Source organism: Ictidomys tridecemlineatus, chromosome 5 (assembly GCF_052094955.1).
Source record: "Ictidomys tridecemlineatus isolate mIctTri1 chromosome 5, mIctTri1.hap1, whole genome shotgun sequence".
NCBI classification, from domain to species: domain Eukaryota; kingdom Metazoa; phylum Chordata; class Mammalia; order Rodentia; family Sciuridae; genus Ictidomys; species Ictidomys tridecemlineatus.
Genome location: NC_135481.1, coordinates 147,367,877 through 147,390,343, shown reverse-complemented (window position 1 = coordinate 147,390,343; position 22,467 = coordinate 147,367,877).

Below are 22,467 nucleotides of genomic sequence, written 5' to 3'. Positions count from 1 at the left end.
ACTCTTAGGATTTTTTTTTTTTTTTTGGTCCCTTGCCGTTGAGGGCCTTGCATTTTAAAACTCAAAACTTTCCACTCATTTCTGCTCTAAATCCTGTCTCCAAGGAAATGGTTGCTATAGGGTACAACAGCTCATCGAGGAAAAGAATTATAGGACACCAGGAAATAACAGGAGAAAAAAAAAAGTGCATTGGTTAATCTTTCAAAATGCTATCCTGATGTATCATACTTAATCCTCACAAAAATGAGGCTCAGAGAAATTGAGTAACTTGCCTAAGGACACACGGTGCCTAAATTTGGGAATAGAAGTTATTAGAGGATGTGACCATAGAAGCATACTTGAACAGTGAAGTCTAACCAGAAAATAAAGGCACACTCAAAGTGAAGGGAATGACTGATGAGATGAAATGAGAGGGCTATTTACAAAGGGTTGGGTGGATGGAGGGGTACCAGGGACCAGCAAGAGTGGGAAGCCAGAAGAACTTAGCACCTTAGGGTTTTGGTGAGCTTACAGGAGCCTGAATCTCTAGAAAAGGGGTCCTGGAAGAGGAGGAGCTGCAGAGTGCATCCTGAGAAGGGATGGGAGAAAGAAAACAAGGCAACTCTTCTCTTTTCCTGCCAGCCCCTCCCACCATGGAAGTTGCTGGAACCTGATTGGAATGTGCTGGAGGCAGTCCCCACTAGCTTGTGAGTGCCAGCTGTTATGTTTTCAGGAATGTGATGAACCAGTTATTAAACACTGCACTATTAAAAACTGAATGATAAAGGCTGGGGTTGTGGCTCAGTGGTAGAGAGTTCGCCTGGCACATGTGAGGCACTGGATTTGATCCTCCACACCACAAAAAATTAAATAAATAGATAGATAAAGTAAATGCATTGTGTCCATCTACAACTAAAATTTTTAAAATTTAAATTTAAATGATAAACTCATACATTTAGTTATATAAGAAGAAAGAAATAAATATTCAAAAGTTATCACTTTTTAACTGCATCTGTTTGTTCTTAGAGTTCTGTATGGTCATTGTAAATGTATAGGGCAAATGCTATTTAATGTGTGCTACCAACTCCATGATACTACATTGGTGGCTTGAATACTTACACTGTAGAAATCAGCAAATGATTTGTTATTGTTATTATAGCTTCATTTATTGTTTTGTAGATTGTCTAGCTTTAAGAAAGTGGTGAAGAATATATTAATAATGCAGATTAAACTTACTAGTGTGTTATGTCTATAGCTGTTGCATTGTGAATAGCATAAAATTTGAGATACTTTTTCCGTGTTTCAAGCCTATTATCTACACCAGCAAATAGTTCTTTCATGATGAGGAATGAGTGAAGTTTCTTAGTTATTTCACCTTTCATGATAAGGTAAGCAAAAATATTAATCCACATTTGTATTATGCGGCTACATTCATTCATCACTTATAACCATTGAATGACTAAACACCAGAATTCTGCAAAAAGTAGTGAAAACATTCTGGGAGAAATAATTTGCTACATCGAGTTTATGATAAGGAGTATTGTATATTTTATTATTGCTTGTAATAAAAAAATTGAAATTTACCTCAATGTTTCCATATGGAGAAATATCCACTTTTATTAGTAGTATAATGGTGTTCATTTTTATTTTTATATTCTTCTATAGAGTGAGTAATCTGAGCTATAAGAAAATTAGGAGATGTTGGGGCCAGGGATGTGGCTCAAGCGGTAGTGCACTCGCCTGGCATGCGTGCGGCCCAGGTTCATCCTCAGCACCACATAAAAACAAAGACGTTGTGTCCGCCAAGAACTAAAAAATAAATATTAAAATTTCTCTCTCTCTCTCTCTCTCTCTTTAAAAAAAAATTAGGAGATGCGCGAGCGCGCGCGCGCGCGCGCACACACACACACACACACACACACACACACACACACACACATGGATTCAATAATTTGTACTTTAAATGAAAAAAAGGACCTATAAGTATTTTCTTTGTAGAATTGTCCTAATACCGAACAAATTGCTCGCCACTGTGTTAATAAATCGTTTAAATGGTTTTTCCAAACCACAACCCCCTTTGCAGCCTAAACAGCTCAAGAACATTTACCCTTCACATTACCAGAATTCGGGAATAGCACAGAATCGGAGAGAAAAGAGTAACATTTTAGTGCCACTTACTGACGTCAGAAGGTAAACAGAAGCACATGATCGGGTGTAAAATTGACCCGCCGCTGGGAGCAGCGCCGACCTCCCGGCAGGGGGCGCTCAAGGATGGAGAACCCAGAAGCGCTCTAGGATCACTTTGGGCAAGGGGTGTATGGGAAACTACGCGGACCTGAAGCTGGAAGGACCTTTTCAGCGGGAAGGCCGGGTGCTTCCCGGAGTGGGAGGATTCAGCCTTGTCTATCAGGGCTGGGAAATAGGAATAACGGGTCTTTTCCCTACTTGGGGGATGTGGAGCAGTGGAACCAGGCTCTACTGGGTTCCCAGATATAAGGAATAATGGGAGTGGGGATGGCCCCTCTCTTTCCTCCCATTGCAGCTCACTCCTGCTCCCAGCCCAGGAGAAGGCTGTGCCCCAGGCAGAAAGCCAAAAGGAACAATTCTAACTGACTTTGGCATCCTAAGTTCATGGTCTTAGAGACTTGAGGAGCACCTCCAACTAGATAAATGTTGGAAACAAAAATCCTGAGAAAGGGCAGGGTAAGAGGGCAGGGAGAGTTGGGTTCCCCTGGAGACAAGAAAATCTTGGGAGTTGCTGAAGGAGGAGAATGAAAGTACAGAGCTTATTGGGTTCTGGTTTGGGGAGCCCCTGGGCAGAGCTGCAAGGAAACAGCAGAACTCCAGTTATGCTGTAGGCCCCAAGTACAGGGGCCTTGTGCCCTACTTCCCAGGGGCTGTGCTGGCCCAGGAGAACTTTTCTTCTAGGTGCCCACCCTAGTGTCAGGGTGCCAGGAGCCCTAGCGCCACCCAGAAGTGGCAGAGGAATTACAGACCTGAGGGAGCCACTCCAACAGAGACATAGCCTGCTCTAAGGCGGCTTTGTGTAAAACCAGAAAAAGCCACCCTTTCTGGGCAGACAAAGGAGTCCATAGTACCTAATATGGTGATGCCTGGATGGTTCCTTAGTACTAAGGCCAAGATGTCCCTTCCTTGCACTCCCATCCAAGACTGAATATATCACAGGCTGGATTGCAGTTCTGCTCACCCCTTCATTTAGGCATGTTTGTGCAGGGACGAGTTGCTTCACTGTCCCTGGTGGCTCATTGTCCCAGCCTCTGCCTTAGTAGATGAAGACCAAGGACTCTTCTAAAAAACTAGTGGATGCCAGGACAGACAGGTGACATGAGGAACAAGTAAGTTCTTGATCCTGGTGCTGTGGCCCTGTATAAGTCTCTAACAGTTCTGGTGCCACCCCAGGGAAGAGGGTCAGACCCTCTGACAGAGATTGAGTTTCCATCATCGTGGTAGAAATAGGGGTTTAAAATAGAAATTGGGTTGAGATATAAAAAAGTTAAATCTGCTATTTCCACACGTCTAAGTTTGTGGACTGAGAGGCACTCCTGCCCTGATAGGCTTGGCAAGGTAAATGAAGCAAGTGGGGTCCTAGAAGCGCAGTGGGTATCTGGAAGGGTTGCGCTGGGCACAGCAGTGTAGAGTGGACTGAACTGCTTTGTGTCCTGCATGACTTTGGATACAATAACCTGCCTGAGCCTGTTTCCTTATTCATGTAATAATGAGAACAAGATATCACCTTCCTATAGAGGTATTGAAAGACTTCTGCATGCATGAGCATCACTGCAGAGCCTGTTGAAATGCAGATTGCTGGGATCCATGTGCAGATGTCCAGTCAGTAGCCTGGAGAAAGGCTGAGCCCAGAACCACACACAGAACCATAGAACCAATAGCGACACTTAGTTAGTCCTTGCATAGTCCTTCCATGTGCCACTGTTCTGAACTCTTGAAGTGGATTAACTCATAACAGCCACCTATGAAAGAAGTATGACCAGCTCTATTTAACAAATAAGGAAACTGAGCCACAGAGTGGTCAGCTTGCCCAGAGCCATACAAGTAGAAAGTGACAGAACTAAGATCAGACCCTGGCCTTCCCCACTTTGCCATTGCCCATCACATGCTGGGAAACATACAGAGCAGGTGTGTGTGCACAACACTCAGCAGATGTGGATCATTCTAATGCGTGATGCCTCGAAGCCCAGTAATCACATGAGGAGATGGCCGGAGGTCTGTCTCAGGAAGGCCTAGAAGAGAGGCTGAAGAGCCAGGGGACTGATGCTCAGCAGAGTTCACAATCAGTTGGCCTAAGAACAGGAGAAAGGGGACAGACTAGTCCTTGAACCTCCAAGATTCATTTTCTTCATCTATAAAACTTCATAGGGTTGCTCCAAGTACCAAATAAAATGAGAATGTAAGATGTCCAGGACAGAACATCTTTGCATCCTATCTCACTCCAAAAACCATTTGAATCTAGCCACTTTTGCTCAAAGCCCAGGGTGTTCACCACTTATCATAGCTCTTCTGGCTATTTCAGGCAGGCAGATCACTTGTTTACCGCTGTTTCATAGGAGCACAGCAGGTGTTTGTTGGGGGTACAGGCTGCTGTTTTAAAAGGTGCAAAAATAGCATTCGTCATATGAAAAAAATGTGCAGTAACTTTAGCTGCATAACTTCCTTCTCTTAATTTGGAAAGTCATGTCATATACATTACAAATGAACTTGGGCAGGGCCCCAAGTGGCAAAGAAACACCCCCTGGTTAATCTTCCCAACAGGAACAAGACTCTCACTCCAATCTAAGAACTAAAAAAAGAATACTTTGCCTTCAAAGAAGAACAGCACGTTTGCCCTTACTATCCCTAAAAGTATATTTTCCATGGAGTTCATTGGTGGCATTCCTGATGGGAGCATTCAAACACTGGCTTTGTGCCTGGCGCTGGGTGAGCCTCAGGAACACGAAGAGGAGGGAGGCATGGCCTATTTCTTCACACTCAGGGCCCAGAGTGCACAAGAAGCTTTGGGGAGGATGGACCCTTTCTTGGCCTGCCACCAGTGTCTGCTACCTCGCTTATTGCCACCCACCAGTCATTCAGCAAACATCTCTTCTCTGCACAGACTGCTTTTCTGAACCCACTGTGTCTTGGGCCTGGGCTCTGTGTATAACATGAGTCCCCATCTGTCCTTAATTCTAAAGAGGCTGTGTTGGTGCTTTGGGTATCAGTGTTGACTTGGATCTAGCATTAGGTGTCAGCTAGAGTTTGAAGGTGGTTTGTCCTCTCTAAAACCCATGTGGGAGTTTGATCCCTATTGTGAGGTACTAAGAGGGTAGGAACTTAATCCAACTAGGTGTCGAGAGGTGGAACCTTTGGGAGCTGACGAGGGTTAGATGAGGTGGCACCGTAGGGTTGAATACTGGTGGCTTTGTGAGAAGAGGAAGAGAGACCAGAACACTTACAAATGCTCTCTCACCATATGGTGCCCTGCACCATCTTGGAACTTGGGACTCTGCCAACAAGAAAAGCATCACCAAATGTGGCCCCTCAACCTTGGTCTAGAATGATGAGTCAAAATCAACCTTTTTTTCTTTATAACTTACCAGTCTGAGGTATTGTGTTATTAGGCAAAACATGGACCAAGATAGGCCTGATCACTCTGAAAAGAAATGGGTGTTTAGGTTTCCCTGCAATAAGTGTTTGTCCTTTTGGGGAAGGACAAGGGATCACAGCTCTATTCACTTTCCATGGAGGTAGTGGGGTCCTTTTGCAGTGGGTGAGGTTTTGGGGTCTAAGAAGTGACTTAGGCCTGTACATTGGGCAATGACTTTCCATAGGGAAAATTGGATTACACATTTACATAGCACTGTTCTTGATTATATGTATTTAGTGATGTTTTTGTGGGCAGCCCATTTATCTTCCCCCTAGGAACACTATGTTCTATGAGTCATCTTTGTAGATCTTTTAGGGAACACATACACACACACACACACACACACACACACACACACACACACACACACACAGCCATTCCAAGATTCTAGCTCATTACAGTAATTATATTCACCTTGTTTCTGATACTTACGAGCTGCCATCTGCTCTCTGCAAGTCAATAGTTTTCAAAGTTTTGTCCCTGGACTTAGCAACAGTAGTATCACCTGGAAATTTTCTAGAATTATACATTTTTTGGAACTGGGGATGTAGCTCAGTGGTATCAAGCTTGCCTAGCATGTGCTAGACCTTGGATTCAATCCCTAGCACAGCAAAACCAAAGCAAAAACAAAAAGAGCAGTCAAGTAGGTCCTTGGATGCTCACCCTGCATTAAGTTGCTGAGCAATAGATATGAGACTTACATTTTTCAATCTTAATGATTCAGCAGCACTTAGGAAAACTCAATTCAAAGAGTGAAAAGGGGGAGTAATAGTCCTTGTTTCTGTCAAACCTCTCAAAAGCCCTTGGTATTGTACCCCTTCACCTGTTCCACCTGCTTCCCTTCCCTTGTGTAACTTGTCCCAGTTAATTGCTTGTGAAAGTCCGGCAAACATATTTGAACAGCTATCAAAACTCTACCTACTGCTAGGCATGATGGCGCACACCTGTAATCCCAATGGCTCAGGAGGCTGAGACAGGAGGGTCTCAAGTTCAAAGCCAGCCTCAGCAAAAGCAAGACACTAAGCAACTCAGTGAGATCCTGCCTCTAAATAAAATACAAATTAGGGCTGGGGATGTGGCTTAGTGGTCGAGTGCCCCTAAGTTCAATCCCTGATACAAAAACAAACAAACAAACAAAACAAACAAAAAACAAACAAAACAAACAAACAAAAAAAACTCTATCTACTCATTAATAGCAAACAGTCCACAAGTGAAGTTAAGGAAGCAGTCCCAGGGTTGGGACGTAGCTCAGGGGCAAAGTGCTTGCCTAGCAAATGTGAGGGCCCAGGGTTCAATCCTCTATCCTCAAAGAAAAAGGGGGAAAATCCATTTCTATTTATAGTGGCATCAAAAAGAAAAACAATACTTAGGAATAAATTTGACTAAAAGACTTAAGCACTGAAAACAAACCACTGTTAAATTAAGTTTTTATAAAAGGATCTAAATCAATGGAAGATATCCTATGTTCAAGGAATGGAAGACTGAGCATTGTTAATATGGCAACACACCTGTGTGCACACATAGATACACACACAATCCATGGGTATATGCATACCTATATTTATTTCTCTATGTGTCTGTACACCTGTATGCACTGATAAACTCTTGGATTTTAGCAGAGGATCCAGCCAATGTGGTTGATTGGATTTGGTGCCTTTCTTTCACATTGAACAAAGTCGTCATTCACCCGTGATTTTCAAACTTCTTTGTCAGTGCCCAAAAATCAAGAAGAAATATATTGTCTATTCACACATATGCCAGTAACTGAAATGAAAGTTCTATAAAACATGACTTATCTTCCCAACTTTTTAATCTTTTTAATGCTAGATCAAACCCACAAACTTAAAATAATGACTCATTATTGCGTCTGGATTTATAATTTCAAAGCCCTCCATCTAAATGACACCAGCTACATTTTAATCAATGGCATTGCCCTGGCGTTCATTGGCACCTTGGGTTTTCCAAAGGTCCTGGAGTATGGGTGGGGTTGAGCACAACCTGTAACTGCCCTTAGATGGCTGCCTTCCACTTCCACCTTCCTGAAGGCAATGCAGCCCCCAACCCAACCTCTTAACACCTCTTCAGTAGTAAACCTCCCTCATTGACTCACAGGCAGGGGAATCAGCAGTCAAGAATGATTCTCTAAGAGCAGACGGTGACTCATCTGTGGTACTTTAAACATTTATTTTTCACAGTACTTGGGAATTGCTTTGACGACATAAAATAGCCATGGTCAGGAAGCTGATTTCAATTTCTCAATCACAAAGTATCAGCATCACCAGTAAAAATAGTAGCAGCAGCCCAGGCAACTGGATCCCTGGAAAAGCTTCCAGGGTCCTCCTTCCAGAGTGCTCCAAATTTTAGTCATCATAGCTGAGGTGATTTGGGCCTTTAACCTTGGAATAATACTGCTGATTTTTGAACCATACAGAGTTAGATTGGAGATAGTAGGGTCAAATCATAGACTCTTAGACTAGCCCCACCTCATTCATCCTTTCCTGCCTAAATCCATCTACACTGAATTTAGCTCAAGTCAAATGTGAGTATCTCCCAAAAGCTTTCTCCGATGGTGCCTGTGGACGTCAGGCCAGCCTTTGAATTCTCCAGGATCTCCAGCTGTAACTCTCTGTTGAAATGTGCTCCTTTCTACTGGGTAACCCCTTCAGTATATTCCATTTCATACCACCCCTGTGACCTCATGAGCAGCAATCATGATTTCTTCTTCATTCTAGAATCTCTATGATGCCTCATCCAGTCCTTTGCTTTCTACTGAATCAGCAAATAATATAGTTGCTAAATTGCAATGTCCCAAACTATGGAAAGACTGGGTTGAAGTCGAGATTTGGATATTAACCTGTGGTGTGATCTTGGCCGACTCACTTAGCCTCTCTGGACCTCAGCTTCCTTGGCTATAACTGAGGGAGTTAGACTATTGTTCTCTCAGGTTGTGTGGTGGTCAGCCTCCAAGATGGAGGTTGTTCACTCCCTTGTTGTACCAGGGATAGTCAGTATGTCACTTCCAAGTCTGGGTTACAAAAGGGACCAAGGCTTCTTTCTTGTCCCTCCCTTTCTCCTCTAGATCACTCACTCTGGAGAAAGATGGACATCATGTCATGAGTGGCCCTTTGGAGCAGGTCTAGGCAGTCAGAAGCTGAAGCTGCCTTGAAAAACTGAGGTCTATGAGCTTACAAGTGGACCCACCAGCCCCAGCTGCTCCTAGAGATGACCACAGCCTTGGTCCACAACTTGACTGCAACCTCATAAAAGAGTTATGAGGTCTAAAACAACCCACCTAAGCCATGTTTGGATTCCTGACCCTTCAAAACTGGGAGATAAAAATATCTGTTGGTTTAAGGTTTACTTGTTATGCAGCAACAGGTAACAGATACAGACTGTTTCCAGCTCTAACATCCCATAAACCTAAAGCCCCTGAAAAATAGCTATTATATTCAGGAAAAGCCTGGTTTCTGACAATCTCCCCGGCCCACACACCCCTAGCCAGAATCCTAAAGAGGTAATACACAATATGTCAAAGTATGTTTTGGAATAGACAATATTTATCTTGTTTTTATAAGAGTTCCAAAAGTTTTGTTGATTTTGCTTCACTGAACCCTTTGTTTCACAAATGAAGGTGGAAATCCAGATAAATTAGGTGATTGGAACAATGCAAATGGTCTTTACTCTCCAAACATTTGCATTTCTTCAGTGGTGAATAAAAATGAGATGCAGGTTTGCTTTGTTTCACTCACTGCAACCTCATATTGAGAAATTTTTCTTGAGCAGTGTTGATAATTTTGCATTCCTTCCTGGGCAGCCTCAGACCCAGTGAAATCCCCAGGGAAAAGGGAGTGCTTAGTCACCTCCAGAAAAAAAATAGCTGAAGGTTGGTATGAGACAGCCAGCAATGAGGCTGCCACATCAGGCTAGACTAAGAGAAAACTTTTGATAGACAAGAAGTGACAAAAGTTAAATAAATAAATAAATAAATAAAACCAAGATCCCACAATAAACAGGGAGAAAGGAAGGAAATTATAAGCATGGAGGGTTAGTCAAGGAGACCTATATCTCTGGGCATGAATCCTGGTAGCTCCCTCAATGGCCTCAGGAATCAGGGCCAATGCCAGTGAAGTGCAGGCGGAGTATTCCTTATCTGAAATGCTTGGCACATTTCAGAAGTATTCCAGATTTTGGACTTTCCCAATTTCATAATGTTTACATATACATAACGAGTTGAACATCAAGTTGAAACATGATGTTCATTTATGTATCATACACACCTGATATATATAGCTGGAAGGTAGTTTTATACTATATTTTTTGTGTGTCTGCAATTTGATCACGACCCATCACATGAGGTCAGGTGTGGAATTTTCCACCTGTGTGGCGTCATTAGCACTCAAACATTTTCAGATTTGGGAGCATTTTGGATTTCATAGTTTTAGACTAGGGATGTCCTACCTATAATGAGTTTGGAAAGAGTGTAAAAAAGGGCTGGGAAAGAATAGAGGAAGCTGAAACTTATAAAGCACATTTGGAGAGCAAGAGTCTGTTCTGCTCACTAATGTGTCCCAGATTTGGTGTTTCATGGAGGAGACCCTCAATATAGATTTGTTGCAAGGACAGAAGAGCATGTGAAAATAAAATTAGGAAAAAAATGTGTGGGTTGGATGGGAGGGGACTCTGGGAAATTAAAAGTATGTCATTCTGAAAGCATCTTTATCAAACAGGGTTTTATTACAATGTTTTCTTATTTAAGTAATACTGTCCTTTAGAGAAACTTCAGCTTGAACTTATTAATTGCCTTTTGGATCAAAAAGGTCGAAATGCTCTTAGCTAGATGGGGATTTTAACACTTCCTTGTGTTGCTACAGAATAAAAGGATCAGGTTAGTTAAAAAGCAAAACGAGTGAAGGCAGAGGCAGAAGGAGAGGTTAAGAGGATACCCAGCCTGTGGGTTAAGTCTTTCAAGGAACTTAATACTAGAGGGTTCTTTGGCATTGCTACAAACCTGTTAATTCCAGCAAATCTAACTAAGACAAGATCACTGCAGTAGACTCCTTCTTCCTTGCAGCAGATCCCTTTCAAATTGTTAAAACCCATGGAGCTGGACACACTTTTGCTCCTGGATTTGAGTTTTTTCTTTGTTAATAGACATGCTTGGGAAGCAAATGGCAGGGAAAAAATCAAAATGGAAATACTAGGGAATGGAATTCTGGAAAATTAAAGAACTTAAAAAAATTTAGTGGGTTAAAGAACAATTTCTCCTTCTTGTATTTGTATATCACATGAAGGTTATTTTTCTTTTTCTGTTTTATTGATGCATCATAATTATACAGAACAGTGGAATTCATTGTGGACCTATTTGCTCATACACAAAACATAATATGATCAATTTTATTCCCCAGTACCTCTCCTTTTCCTTCCCCTTCCCTCCTCCACCCCTTCCTTCTACTTTACTGGTCTCCCTTCTGTTTTCATGAGATTCCCACCCCACCCCCCTTTTTGTCTTCCTTTTTTCTTTCTAGCTTAACACATATGAGAGGAAACATATGACCCTTGACTTTCTTGAATCTGGCTTATTTCACTTAACATGATGCTCACCAGTTCTATCCAGGAGGGTTATTTTGTTCCTAAAACCAAGCGGCTGGATAGATGTGAAAATAGATAGGAAAGCACCTTCTGTCCAATAAGCTGTTGTTTTACTAGTGACAGTAGCATGGATTTTCCACTTATTGTCCTCACATAACTATCAGGAAGGGAGGAAGCAAATGTCGATGATGTTTTGCAACAACAAGATCAGGACACAGAGCTTTGAACAACTTGCTCAGTGTGTGGGAATGATTCAGAATGAGTCACTGAGTAACAAATATCAGGCCTTGGGTCCTAGATACAGTTTTTCCACTGGGACCATCCTGGGGTTTAGCTCAGAGATGTCAGTGAGAGGCAGCAAATCCCTAAACAGTCACAACTTCTCTTGTCAAGTTAGTGGAGGGCCATGGTATAAAGATAACCCCAGACCACACCAGGACTCGGAAGTAATTTCTGTTGAGTTTTGTAAAGCAGGACAGTGTCAGGATGCCAGAGCACAAACAATGATTGGATCCAGTGGAAATTTGGTCCTTATCTGTGATGTGATCAGACGTGAGGCACAAGAGACCCAGCAGGGCTGATCCTGGGAGGGTGGATAATATTTGAAATAATGGCCCTTCCCAATTCCATCAGCTGGGCTTTCCAAGGCACTCAGGGAAGGGTGAGGAAAAGCAGAGACTCAAGAATTGACCTCAGCTTTTCCAGTGCTTCAGCTGTGAGAATTAGAAGGAACTGAGCATGGATGGTAGAACCGGGGAGACCTTCCCAGGAGGAAGAGCACAGCTTTCTGCCTTCCACCCTTAGCCCCCAGACCAGAAAAAAATTCCGTGTGTTAGGTGGAGTCGAAGAGGTGTTGGGACACAGCCTGGAGTAGAGTGATGGTTTCCCAGGAAGGTCTCCTGTGCCCGGTCCCATGATTGCTGTCCTCCAGGAAGAGGAACATGGAAGGCCATGGCATCCCAAGGACAGGGACTGGCCTGGTAAGGTGGCAAGATTCCAGAGACAAATAGAACTGTGCAGTGAATTTAGCCATAAAGGCTTTGGACAGACTCATGGACGTACCTTTCAGAGAGCAGCAGAATATTACCTGTGTTTCTAAGAATGTTAGGAAAGAACACCAAAAGACCAAATAACCAGATCAGTAAATGGGCAAAGGAACTGAACAGACACTTCACTGAAGATATGCAATCCATCAACAGATATATGAAAAAATCAAAACAAAAACATCTCTAGGAGTTAGAGAAATACGAATTAAGACTACACTAATATTTCATCTCACTCTAGTCAGAGTGGCAATTCTCAAGAATACAAGTAGCAATAAATGTTGATGAGGATGTGGAGAAAAAGGTACACTCTATACATTGCTGGTGGTATTGCAAATTGGTGCAAACACTCTGGAAAGCAGTAAGGAGATTCCTCAGAAAACTTGAAATGAAACCACCATTTTACCCAGTTATCCTACTCCTGGGCTATACTCAAAAGACTTAAAATTAGCATACTATGGTGATGCAGCCACTTCTATGTATATAGCAGCTGAATTCACAACAGTCAAGCTATGGAACCAACCTAGATTTTCTTCAACAGATGAATAGATAAAGAAAATGTGGTATATATACACAATGGAGTATTACTCAGCCGTAAAAAGAATGACTTTATGACTTTTGCTAGTAACTTGATGGAACTAGAGACCATTATGCTGAGTGAAATAAGCCAATTCCAAAACACCAAAGGCCAAATGTTCTCTCTGATATGTGGATGCTAACTTACAAAAGGTGGGAAGGGAAGCTAGGGGAAAATAGAAGTACTTTGGATTAGACAAAGCGGAATGAAGGAAAGTGAGGGGGAATGGGAATAGGAAAGTTAGTAGAATGAATCAGACATGACTTTCCTATGTTCACAATGAATACATGACCAACCTAATTTCATATCATGTACAACCAGAAGAAAGGGAAGTTGTACTCCAAATATGTATAACATGTCAAAATATTTTAAAAAGAATAAATAAATAAACTATATCATTGCAAAAAAAGTGTCAGGAAAGAAAGAATAAGGGACAATGAGTAACTAAATTTGAAGGGTCTATGAGGAAGCAGCAGCGTTATGGGTGTGTTGGAAGAGTAGACAGGAGCAAGGACATCTCTTTAAAATCCTTAAAAGGGTCTCTTTACATGGCTTTACTGCCAAGTACCACCTGGCCACATGCTGTACCTTACCTCCAACATCTGGCACCATATAAGATCTCAGAGAGTCAGGCGGCTCTATAAAGAGCCGGGAGATCTCTCTGAACCAGATTGCACTTCACCATCACAAAGGGTCTGATGACTATGGGAAATTAAGGAAGGTACCTTTCCTGTGCTACCACTTAAGGATTGACAGCAGAATCTGCCACGAGATGCCAGAGGATTAGGTTGCCCAAGCAACTGGGCGAGACTTTGAGACTTGAGGTTGTGATTTCAGATTGTCCGCTCCAGTAATAATAAATGTCAGTCTATTCTGTGCCTCTTTGATCTTCTTTTTTCCCCCTTTCTCCCAATTTTGATATGCATTGTGGTACTCCACCATGACATTCTCTCTCTCTCTCTCTCTCTCTCTCTCTCTCTCTCTCTCTCTCTCTCTCTCTCTCTCTCTCTCTCTCTCTCTCTCTCTCTCTCTCTCTCCCCCTGAGGCTTTCTCTGAGCTCAGCAAAACCAAGCTTGATGACTGAGTTGTGATGTCTGTTTGGTGTGTGGGAAATGGTACAAGGTGGCAAGCTGACAGCTGTTTGCTGTTTTATCCTCATTCTCAGTGGTGAGAATGACTGAAAAATTGAGATGCAGAGAAGAAGGCAAAAGGCCTAGTTATTCAAGTTCTCTAGAGGGGCAGGAGAGAGCTAAAATGGATAATTTAGGGACCTGTTCATCCAGATGTTTGGGCATCACACACAGGCAGTCCGAGATGGCTTCCAACTCCTGGAGTAGGGACCACCAGCCTGGCAGGATGTGCTGGGCATCATCATGGGTTGAGGTGGGGCGGGGAGTGAGCTTGTGAGTGTTTCAGGGACACTAAGGGCAGAAATGGGGAAGATGAGCAAGCAAGGAGTGACATAGTGTGACTTTAAGGAACTGGAAGTCATTTGGGGATTAAAAATATTGTAGGATAATTTTTTAAAAATGCACATCCACACTAGAGGTGATTGAGGCTTGGTTGTATGGTTAAATATGTTTAATTGATTTTTAAATAGATATCATGTCTCCTGAAAAACATTGAATTTAGAAACACCCTTACATGACAATGTGATCAGAATCAGTGTCAGATTTCCAGCCTACTTCTTTAAAAATATATATTTTAATAAAATAAAATATATCATATGCATTCAATACTCCAGTTGTCAGATAGCCAAGCAGAGATGCCTAACAGAGAAAGTCCACGAAGCCATTAGCTATCTGGAGATGCTCCACCAAAGCCATCATTCAGAGACTGTTGAAATAATTCTGGCCTGGAGCTTTTCATTCAGATATATCTGGAACTTTATTTTGAGACAAATTTGTATGTTAGTTTGTTTTTCAAAAAAAAAAGCTGTTCACTTCATGGTGTCCAGGATGGAAAGAGGGAAAGAAGGAAAGTTGAAACAAATATTTTTCCTAGCATGCATGAAGCCCTGGATTTGATCCTCATTACCATTTAAAAAGAAAAAAAACAAAAAACTTTGTGTCTGTATAATCAAATTTAGGGTAGTTAAGAAATACTCTTGCTGGGGACATACCTCAGTAGTAGAGTGCTTGCCTAGTATGCACAAGGCTCTGGGTTTGATTCTTAGCACTGGAGAGAGAGAGCAAGAGAGGAGAAAAAAATAAGTAATCTTTTTAGGGTTGCTTCGCCCAATTGCTTATTGCTTCTATTAATTTACTCACTTAGGTAAAGGAAGTTCACATAAGAAGAAATGGATTCTACTATCATTTATATTTACTGGGCTTAGTCGAGTATAGAAAGGCCATCACCAACAGCTCTGAGGATGGGATAAAGACTAAGGGAAGTGTTGTAGGTAGCCTGTAGGTCTAGGGTGCCAGGAACCAAACCAAAGGCATGCGAGTCTAGCAAGAAAATTTGAGTCTCTAATTAGTATCCAAAACAAATGCCCCAGGGACCAGCATCTCTCTGTAGTAGCTCCAGCTCACCTATCTTCCTAAAAAGTTCCTAAAGAGGCTTTAGTAGCTTGGGGATAAAAAAGGAAATATATTGCTTAATAGACTCCAAGTGAGTTTTGAGTTTCTTAAGTAGATCTTTTTTTTTTTTTTTTTTTTTTTTGTACCAGGGATTAAACCCAGGGTACTTAACCAAGGAGCCACATCTCTAGCCCTTTTCCTTTTTTATTTTGATATAGGGTCTTCCTAAGTTGCTCAGAGTCTTACTAAGTTGCTGAGGCAGGCCTTGAACTTAATCCTCCTGCCTCATCCTACTGAGTCGCTGGAATTACAGGCTTATGCCACTGCACCCAGTTCTTAAGTAGATCTTAATTGAAATGTGGAGGGGCCCAATCCTAAATCTACTACTCACATTACCACAGCAACAACATCAAGAAACAAAAGATAACTAGCCCCCAGAAACTTCCTGCATGAACTTCCTGCATGAAACTTCCTCTTAAATGCCCCACTCCCTTTAAATCCACAGACTGAGCCAGATGATGAGTGGATGGGTAGACCTTGTAGTTGTAGCTACTAAGGGAACTGAGATAGGAGAATTGCAAGTTTGATGCCACCTTGGGCAACTTACTGAGACCTGTCTCAAAAAAAAAGGGGGGGATCGCTGGGGATACAGTTCAGTAGCAATATATCCCCAGGTTCAATCTCCAGTTTGGGGACCCAGTAGGATCATAGACTAGTTTAGCCAGTAGAATGGAATCTCAGCATGTATTCTCATCTATCTGACTTTTTTTTTTCAACCTAGCAGTAGTATTTATAATAGCTAAGAACTGGAAACAACCCAAATGCTCAATTACAGAATAATGAATAAGTAAACTGTGGTCTGTTCATAACATGGAATACAATATAGAAACCAAAATGAATGACCTGTGGCTGCGCACAGCTGCATAGATGAATTTCACAAATTCAGGAAGATAGTTGAGCTGGAGCTACTGAGTGAATGAAGCCAGATTAGAAAAAAAAAACATGCAATTCAAAAGCAAACACAACGAAGCAATGGGGCTAGAAATCAGAGCTTTGATTACCTTTGGAGAGATGAGGAGGGGTAATGCCCCAGAAGTTTCTTGGTATTTAAAACTGCAGCATATGGTAGGTATTTTACAGTCAGGGCTTGGGGCCAAGGTTTGGGGTAGTATGAGTATTAGGGTTAAGGTTTTCCTTTTTCCTGGTCACTAAAGTGATTGAATGGTTTTCATATATTTATTAACTATCTGAATAACTGCTTGTGTAAAATATTCATATGGGTTTTTTTTGCCTATTTTTCTGTAGGACTGTATGTTTTGCTCATCAGTTTGTTCTGCGTATGTTCTGAACGCAAATTCCCTCTTGTATCTATGGTTATATCTTTCTGGTTTTATGTATTCTAAAATCTTCTCCCACTCTGAGTTTGATCTTTTTTGTAATGGTGTCTTTTAAAAACTGAGATATAATTCACATACCATAAAATAGAATTATTTTTTTGCAAGCCTAAAAACTTTTATAAAATTTTATTTGTTCTTTTTAGTTATATGTGACCCATTTTGACATTTTTATACAAGCACAGAGTATATCTTATTCTAATTAGGTTCCCAATCTTGTGCTTGGACATGATGTGGAGATTCACTGTGGTGTATTCATATATTTATATAGGAAAGTTGTGTCAGAATCATTCCACTGCCTTTCCTATACTTGTCCCTCCTCCCTTCCCTTTATTCTCCATTGTCTAATCTACTGAACTTCTATTACCACTCCCGCTTTGTTGTGTATTAGCATCCATACATCAGAGAGAACATTATCTTTGGTTTGGGGGGATTGGCTTATTTCACTTAGCATAATAGTCTCCAAGATCCATGCATTTACTGGCAAAAGTCATAAAGTTACTTTTTAAATTTATGGCTGAGCAATATTCCTTTGTGTCTATATACCACATTTTCTTCATCCATTCATCTGTTGAAGAACACCTAGGTTGGTTCTATAGCTTGACTGTTGTGAATTGAGCTCCTATAAACATTGATGTGACTGCATCACTGTATATGCTGATTTTAACTGTTTTAGGCATAGCCAAGGAGTGGGATAACTGGGTAAAATGGTGGTTTCATTCCAAGTTTTCTGAGGAATCTCCATACTGCTTTCCAGGGTGGTTGTATCTATTTGCAGACCCATTTCCTCACAACCTATTTTTAAATGTACATTCCAGTGACTTTTAGTATTTTCACTAAGTAGTGCATTCATCACCACTAATTCCAGAACATTTTCATTACCCCACCTCCCCCCCAACACAAAATAATCCTCATTCTGTTTAGCTGCCACTTCTCAACTCTTCTTCCTCCCCTCCCTGGATATCATGAATCTAATTTTTGCCTCTATGGGTTTGCCTATTCTGAACACTTCATGTAAATAAAATTACACAATACGTCACCTTTGTGTCTGGCTTCCATACATAGCAATAGTTTCCAACATCCATCCATGATTCAGTGTGTGTCAGATTCATTCCTCTCTAGAGCTGAGTACTATGCCACTGTGTGGACACAGCATGTTTTATCAGTTCATCAGCTGATGGACATCGAAGGTTGTTGCACATTTTGGTTATTATGAATAACGCTGCTGTGAACATTTGTGTACTAGTGTTTGTGTGAACATATGTTTTCAATTCTCTTGAGTTCATAGCTGGAAGTGGAATTGCTGGATCATATGGCAACTCTGTTTAACTTTTAAAGGAATGCCCATAGTGTCATCCAAAATGATCTTGCCATTTTACATTCTACTAGCAAGGTTCCAGTTTTCCCCATCCTTGCCAACAATTTATTATGAACATTTTTAAAAATCATAGCCATCCTAGAAACATGATTTGGCATTTTAGTGTCATTTTATTTGCATTTTTCTGATTAATGATGTGTAGCATCCTTTCATCTATCGTCTTTGAAGAAATGTCCATTCAAATCCTTGGCTCATCTTTTAATCAGGCTGTTTGGGTTTTTTTGTTGTTGTTGGGTTACAGAGTTATTTATACATTCCAGATACATGTTCCTTATTACATATATGATTTGCAAATATTTTCTCCCATTCTGTGGGTTTTTGTTTCACTTCACTGATAGAGATCTACGAAGCACAGAAGTTTTTAATTTTTATGAAGTTCAATTTACCTCTTTTTTTCCTTTGGTTATTTGTGGGTTTTGGTATCATATTTAAAGAATCATTGCCTAATATAAAGTCATAAAGATTTGCATTTGTATTTTCTTCTAATAATTTTAGCATATGATCCATTATAAGTTAATTTGGGGGGTATGGTGTAAAGCAAGAACTAATTTTATTCCTTGTTTGTTTATAACCAGTTGTCCCAACACTATTTATCAAAAAGACTATTATTTTCTACCCTGTCAAAAGATCAATTTATCACAAAAGTAAGGGTTTATTTCTGGACTCTGAATTTTATTTCATTGATTCATATGTATACAGCTAACCTCATGCCTTTACCACAAATTCTCAAACAGGAAATGTAAATCCTCCAATTTTGTTCTTTTTCAAGATTGTTCTATTCTGGGTCCCTTGACTCATAAAATTCAATGTGAATTTTAAAATCAGCTTTCAATTTCTGCAAAAAAAATCTGCTGGGATTTAGGTAGGAAGTAAGCTGAATCTGTTGATCAATGTGGAATGTGTTGCTATCTTAACAATATTAAATGTTTCAATTCATGAACATGGAATGTCTTTCCATTTCCTTAGGTCTTTAGTTTTTCCAACATTGCTTTGTAGTTTTCATTATACAAATCTTGCACCTCTTTGTAAAATTTATTCCTAAATACATTGTCCCTTGTGATGCCATCACAAATGAAATTGTTTTCTTAATTTCATTTGACAGTCACCATTTCTAGTACATAGAAACATAACTCGTTCTTATATAGTGACCTTGTATCCTGAAATGTTGCTGAATTATTTATTCGAATAGGTTTCTTTGGTGTATACAAGATAATTTCTCTGCAAATAAAGATACTCTTACTTTTTTATTTCCAAACTGGATGTTTTTTATTCTACTTTCTTGCTTACTTGTCCTTCTAGAAGCTTCAGAACAATATTGAACAGAAATAAAGTGGGCATCCTTGCCTTGTTCCTGATCTTTGGAAAATCTTATCTTTTGCTATTTCACCATTTGATCTTTCTCCATTAGGTATGAGGTTAGTTGTAGGGTTTTCAAAGATTTCATTTATTAGGTAAAGAACATTCCCTTTTATTCCTACTTTGTTGAATGTTTTCATCAGGAAAGGGTATTAGATTTTATCAAATGTTTTTCTTGCATCTGTTGAGATGATTGTGTTTATAAACATCTTTTATTCTATTAATGTGTGCTACATTAGTGATCTGCTTATGTTGAACCAACTAATTGCATTTTGATGACAGAAATTCTTTTTTTATTTGTTCTTTCTATATATACATGACAGTAGAGTGTATTTTGACATATTATGCGTATATAGAATAAGTATCACTTTTTCCAGTTAAGGTCCCATTATTGTGGTTGTATATGATATGGAATTACATTGGTCATGTATTTATGTATAAGGATAGGAAAGGTATGTTTGATTCATTCTACCAATGACAAGAATTCTTAATCTTAATATAGGTCAATTTATTAACATTTTACATTTTCTGGTTTTGTAGCCTGTATACAAAATCTTTGCCTAAACCCAACATCATGAAGGCATGCTCTTATTATCATTTATATGCTTTTTTTTTACCTTTCACATTTAGATCTAGATCCATCTGGAATTAATTTTTGTGTAAAGTGTTTACAGAGATCAACATACATTTTGCCCATATTGATTTCCAGTTGACCCAGCACTATTTATTTAAAAGATTCTTCTCCATTCCTCTGATGGAAAATGTGAGCTTTTGTTATAAAATGAACATTTGTGTGTATTTCTATTCTGTTCTATCGGACTTTGTCTAAACTCATTCCAATACTATATTTTCTTCATTATTGAGCTTCACTATAGGTCTTTATAGCTTGCAGTGCAAGACCTCTTTTTTTGTTGTTATTTTCTTTCAATATTAGCTTGGCTACTTTGGTTCCCTCATATTTCTGTATAAATTTTATAATCAACTTGTAAATTTACATGGAGACACACACACACACACACACACACGTGCACACACAAATGCACAATCTCCTGCAAATTTTATTGGAATTGCACTGATTCTACAGGTCAAGTTAGAAATGACATTTTTACAATATTGAGAATCCATGTGAGTTCATCAGTAAAGACTTTTTAAAGATTTTTCCTTTCTCTAATTTTGTTTAGTGAGAATAAATAAAGATAATAATCAAAACAATGATAATAATAATGCATAACATCTTTAATAGTTACTGTATACTGGATGCTTAAGTTTCATTCTTCAGTGGTACTATCTTATTTCATTATAAAATTAACTGTTAAAATATACCAGAAGTTAGGGGACCTCCATGAAGTAAACCATAACATGTTGTTACAGAGCATAAAGACAAAATTTTAACCAATGGCCAGACACACTATGTCCTTGGGTGGGAAGAATTAATAGTCATAAATGTCAATGATTTCCAAAGAAATATGTACCTTAAATTGATTTCAATCCAAATATCAGTGGTGTTTTTCTGGTGCTGTACAAAAAGTATTTAGCATTTATATCGAAGAAATTCTAAACATTTTAGAACTTACAACAAAAATCTTTAATCATGAAAAAATATTGAGGCAGGACTGCCTTAACAGATATTAAAACTTTCTATGAAGCTAATATAATTTTTTAAACTGTGTGGCTTTAACTCATGTAAGAAAGCTTACAGATTAGAAGACCACAAAGTCAAAATTCTAAGTATATATTCAAATTGAACACAAGACAAGGATGACATTTCAGTTCAGTAGGGAGAAGATGGTTTATTTAATTTATGCTATTATTATAATTGATTATTGATCTGAAAAAATAACATCAACCAGGAAGAAAATCATTATGAATGAACCAACTCTAAGTGAAAAACATAATAGAATAAGTTAGGAGAAAATTTGTGTAACTTCAAGACTGCCTGTGTGTGGGAGGGAGTGCTTGTGCAATACGGGAAATCCAGAACCCATAGGGAAAAAGACAAGCTTGACTATAAAAATTTAAAATACAAAACCAGCCTGGAAAAAAAGACTCAAACCTCTAGGAACATGAGCAAAGGGTATGGTAGACAATGCATAGAAGAAGAAACAAGCGTGGCCAATGAACATTGAAAAATGTTAAGGTTCAGGACACACCACACCAAAACACACCTCTTTAGCACATTTTGAGCCAGAAAAAGCAGTCTTTTGCAAGAGGAATTTACATCTCTAAAGGAAATATACATTAGTAAAACTAGTTGTATCAGAAACAGGACTGCTCAGAGACAACTTTTATTATTTCAGTGACTTTTTATTTGCATAATAAGATGACCTGTACTCTTTGTACATGCCTCCACTCGCCCTCTCATAACTCGTCATCACCTCTGTCCCAAGCCTCTGTTCCTTTCCATAACTCAGAATGCTCTAAAATTATAGAGCATCTGGCCCTTCTTCAAGTCTCATATTTTGTGGGACTCTCATGCATATGCACTTAATTAACATGATTTTTTCTCCTGTTAATCTGCTTATTATCAGTTTATTTCATAAACTAATATGGAACCTTCAGAAAGAAAAAAGTTTTCATGATCTCGCAAAAAGATCTCCAGACTCTTGGAGAGCTATAGCTTATATCAACATGGTAGCATTTCTCACAGAACAGATTGACCAGATTTAAAAGTTTTGATAACATTCAGTTTATAAAGGTGTAGAAAGAACCACATTTCATAAATTCTATAAGAAGGGTGAATTAAGGGTTAAGGAAGCTTCCTTGCAGTATTGGCTAAATTGCTAAACATATTTAACCCAGGAAATCCATTAGTAGATGCTTTACCTCAAAGGATATATGTTCACAGATTTTTTAATGTGTGAACAACTAATGGAAATGAGTTAGAACTAGTGTATTGCCTATATGATATGTCCTTTACATACTGTATTTCACTGCATAATCATTACAAAATATATTTTTTTTGCGAAAAAG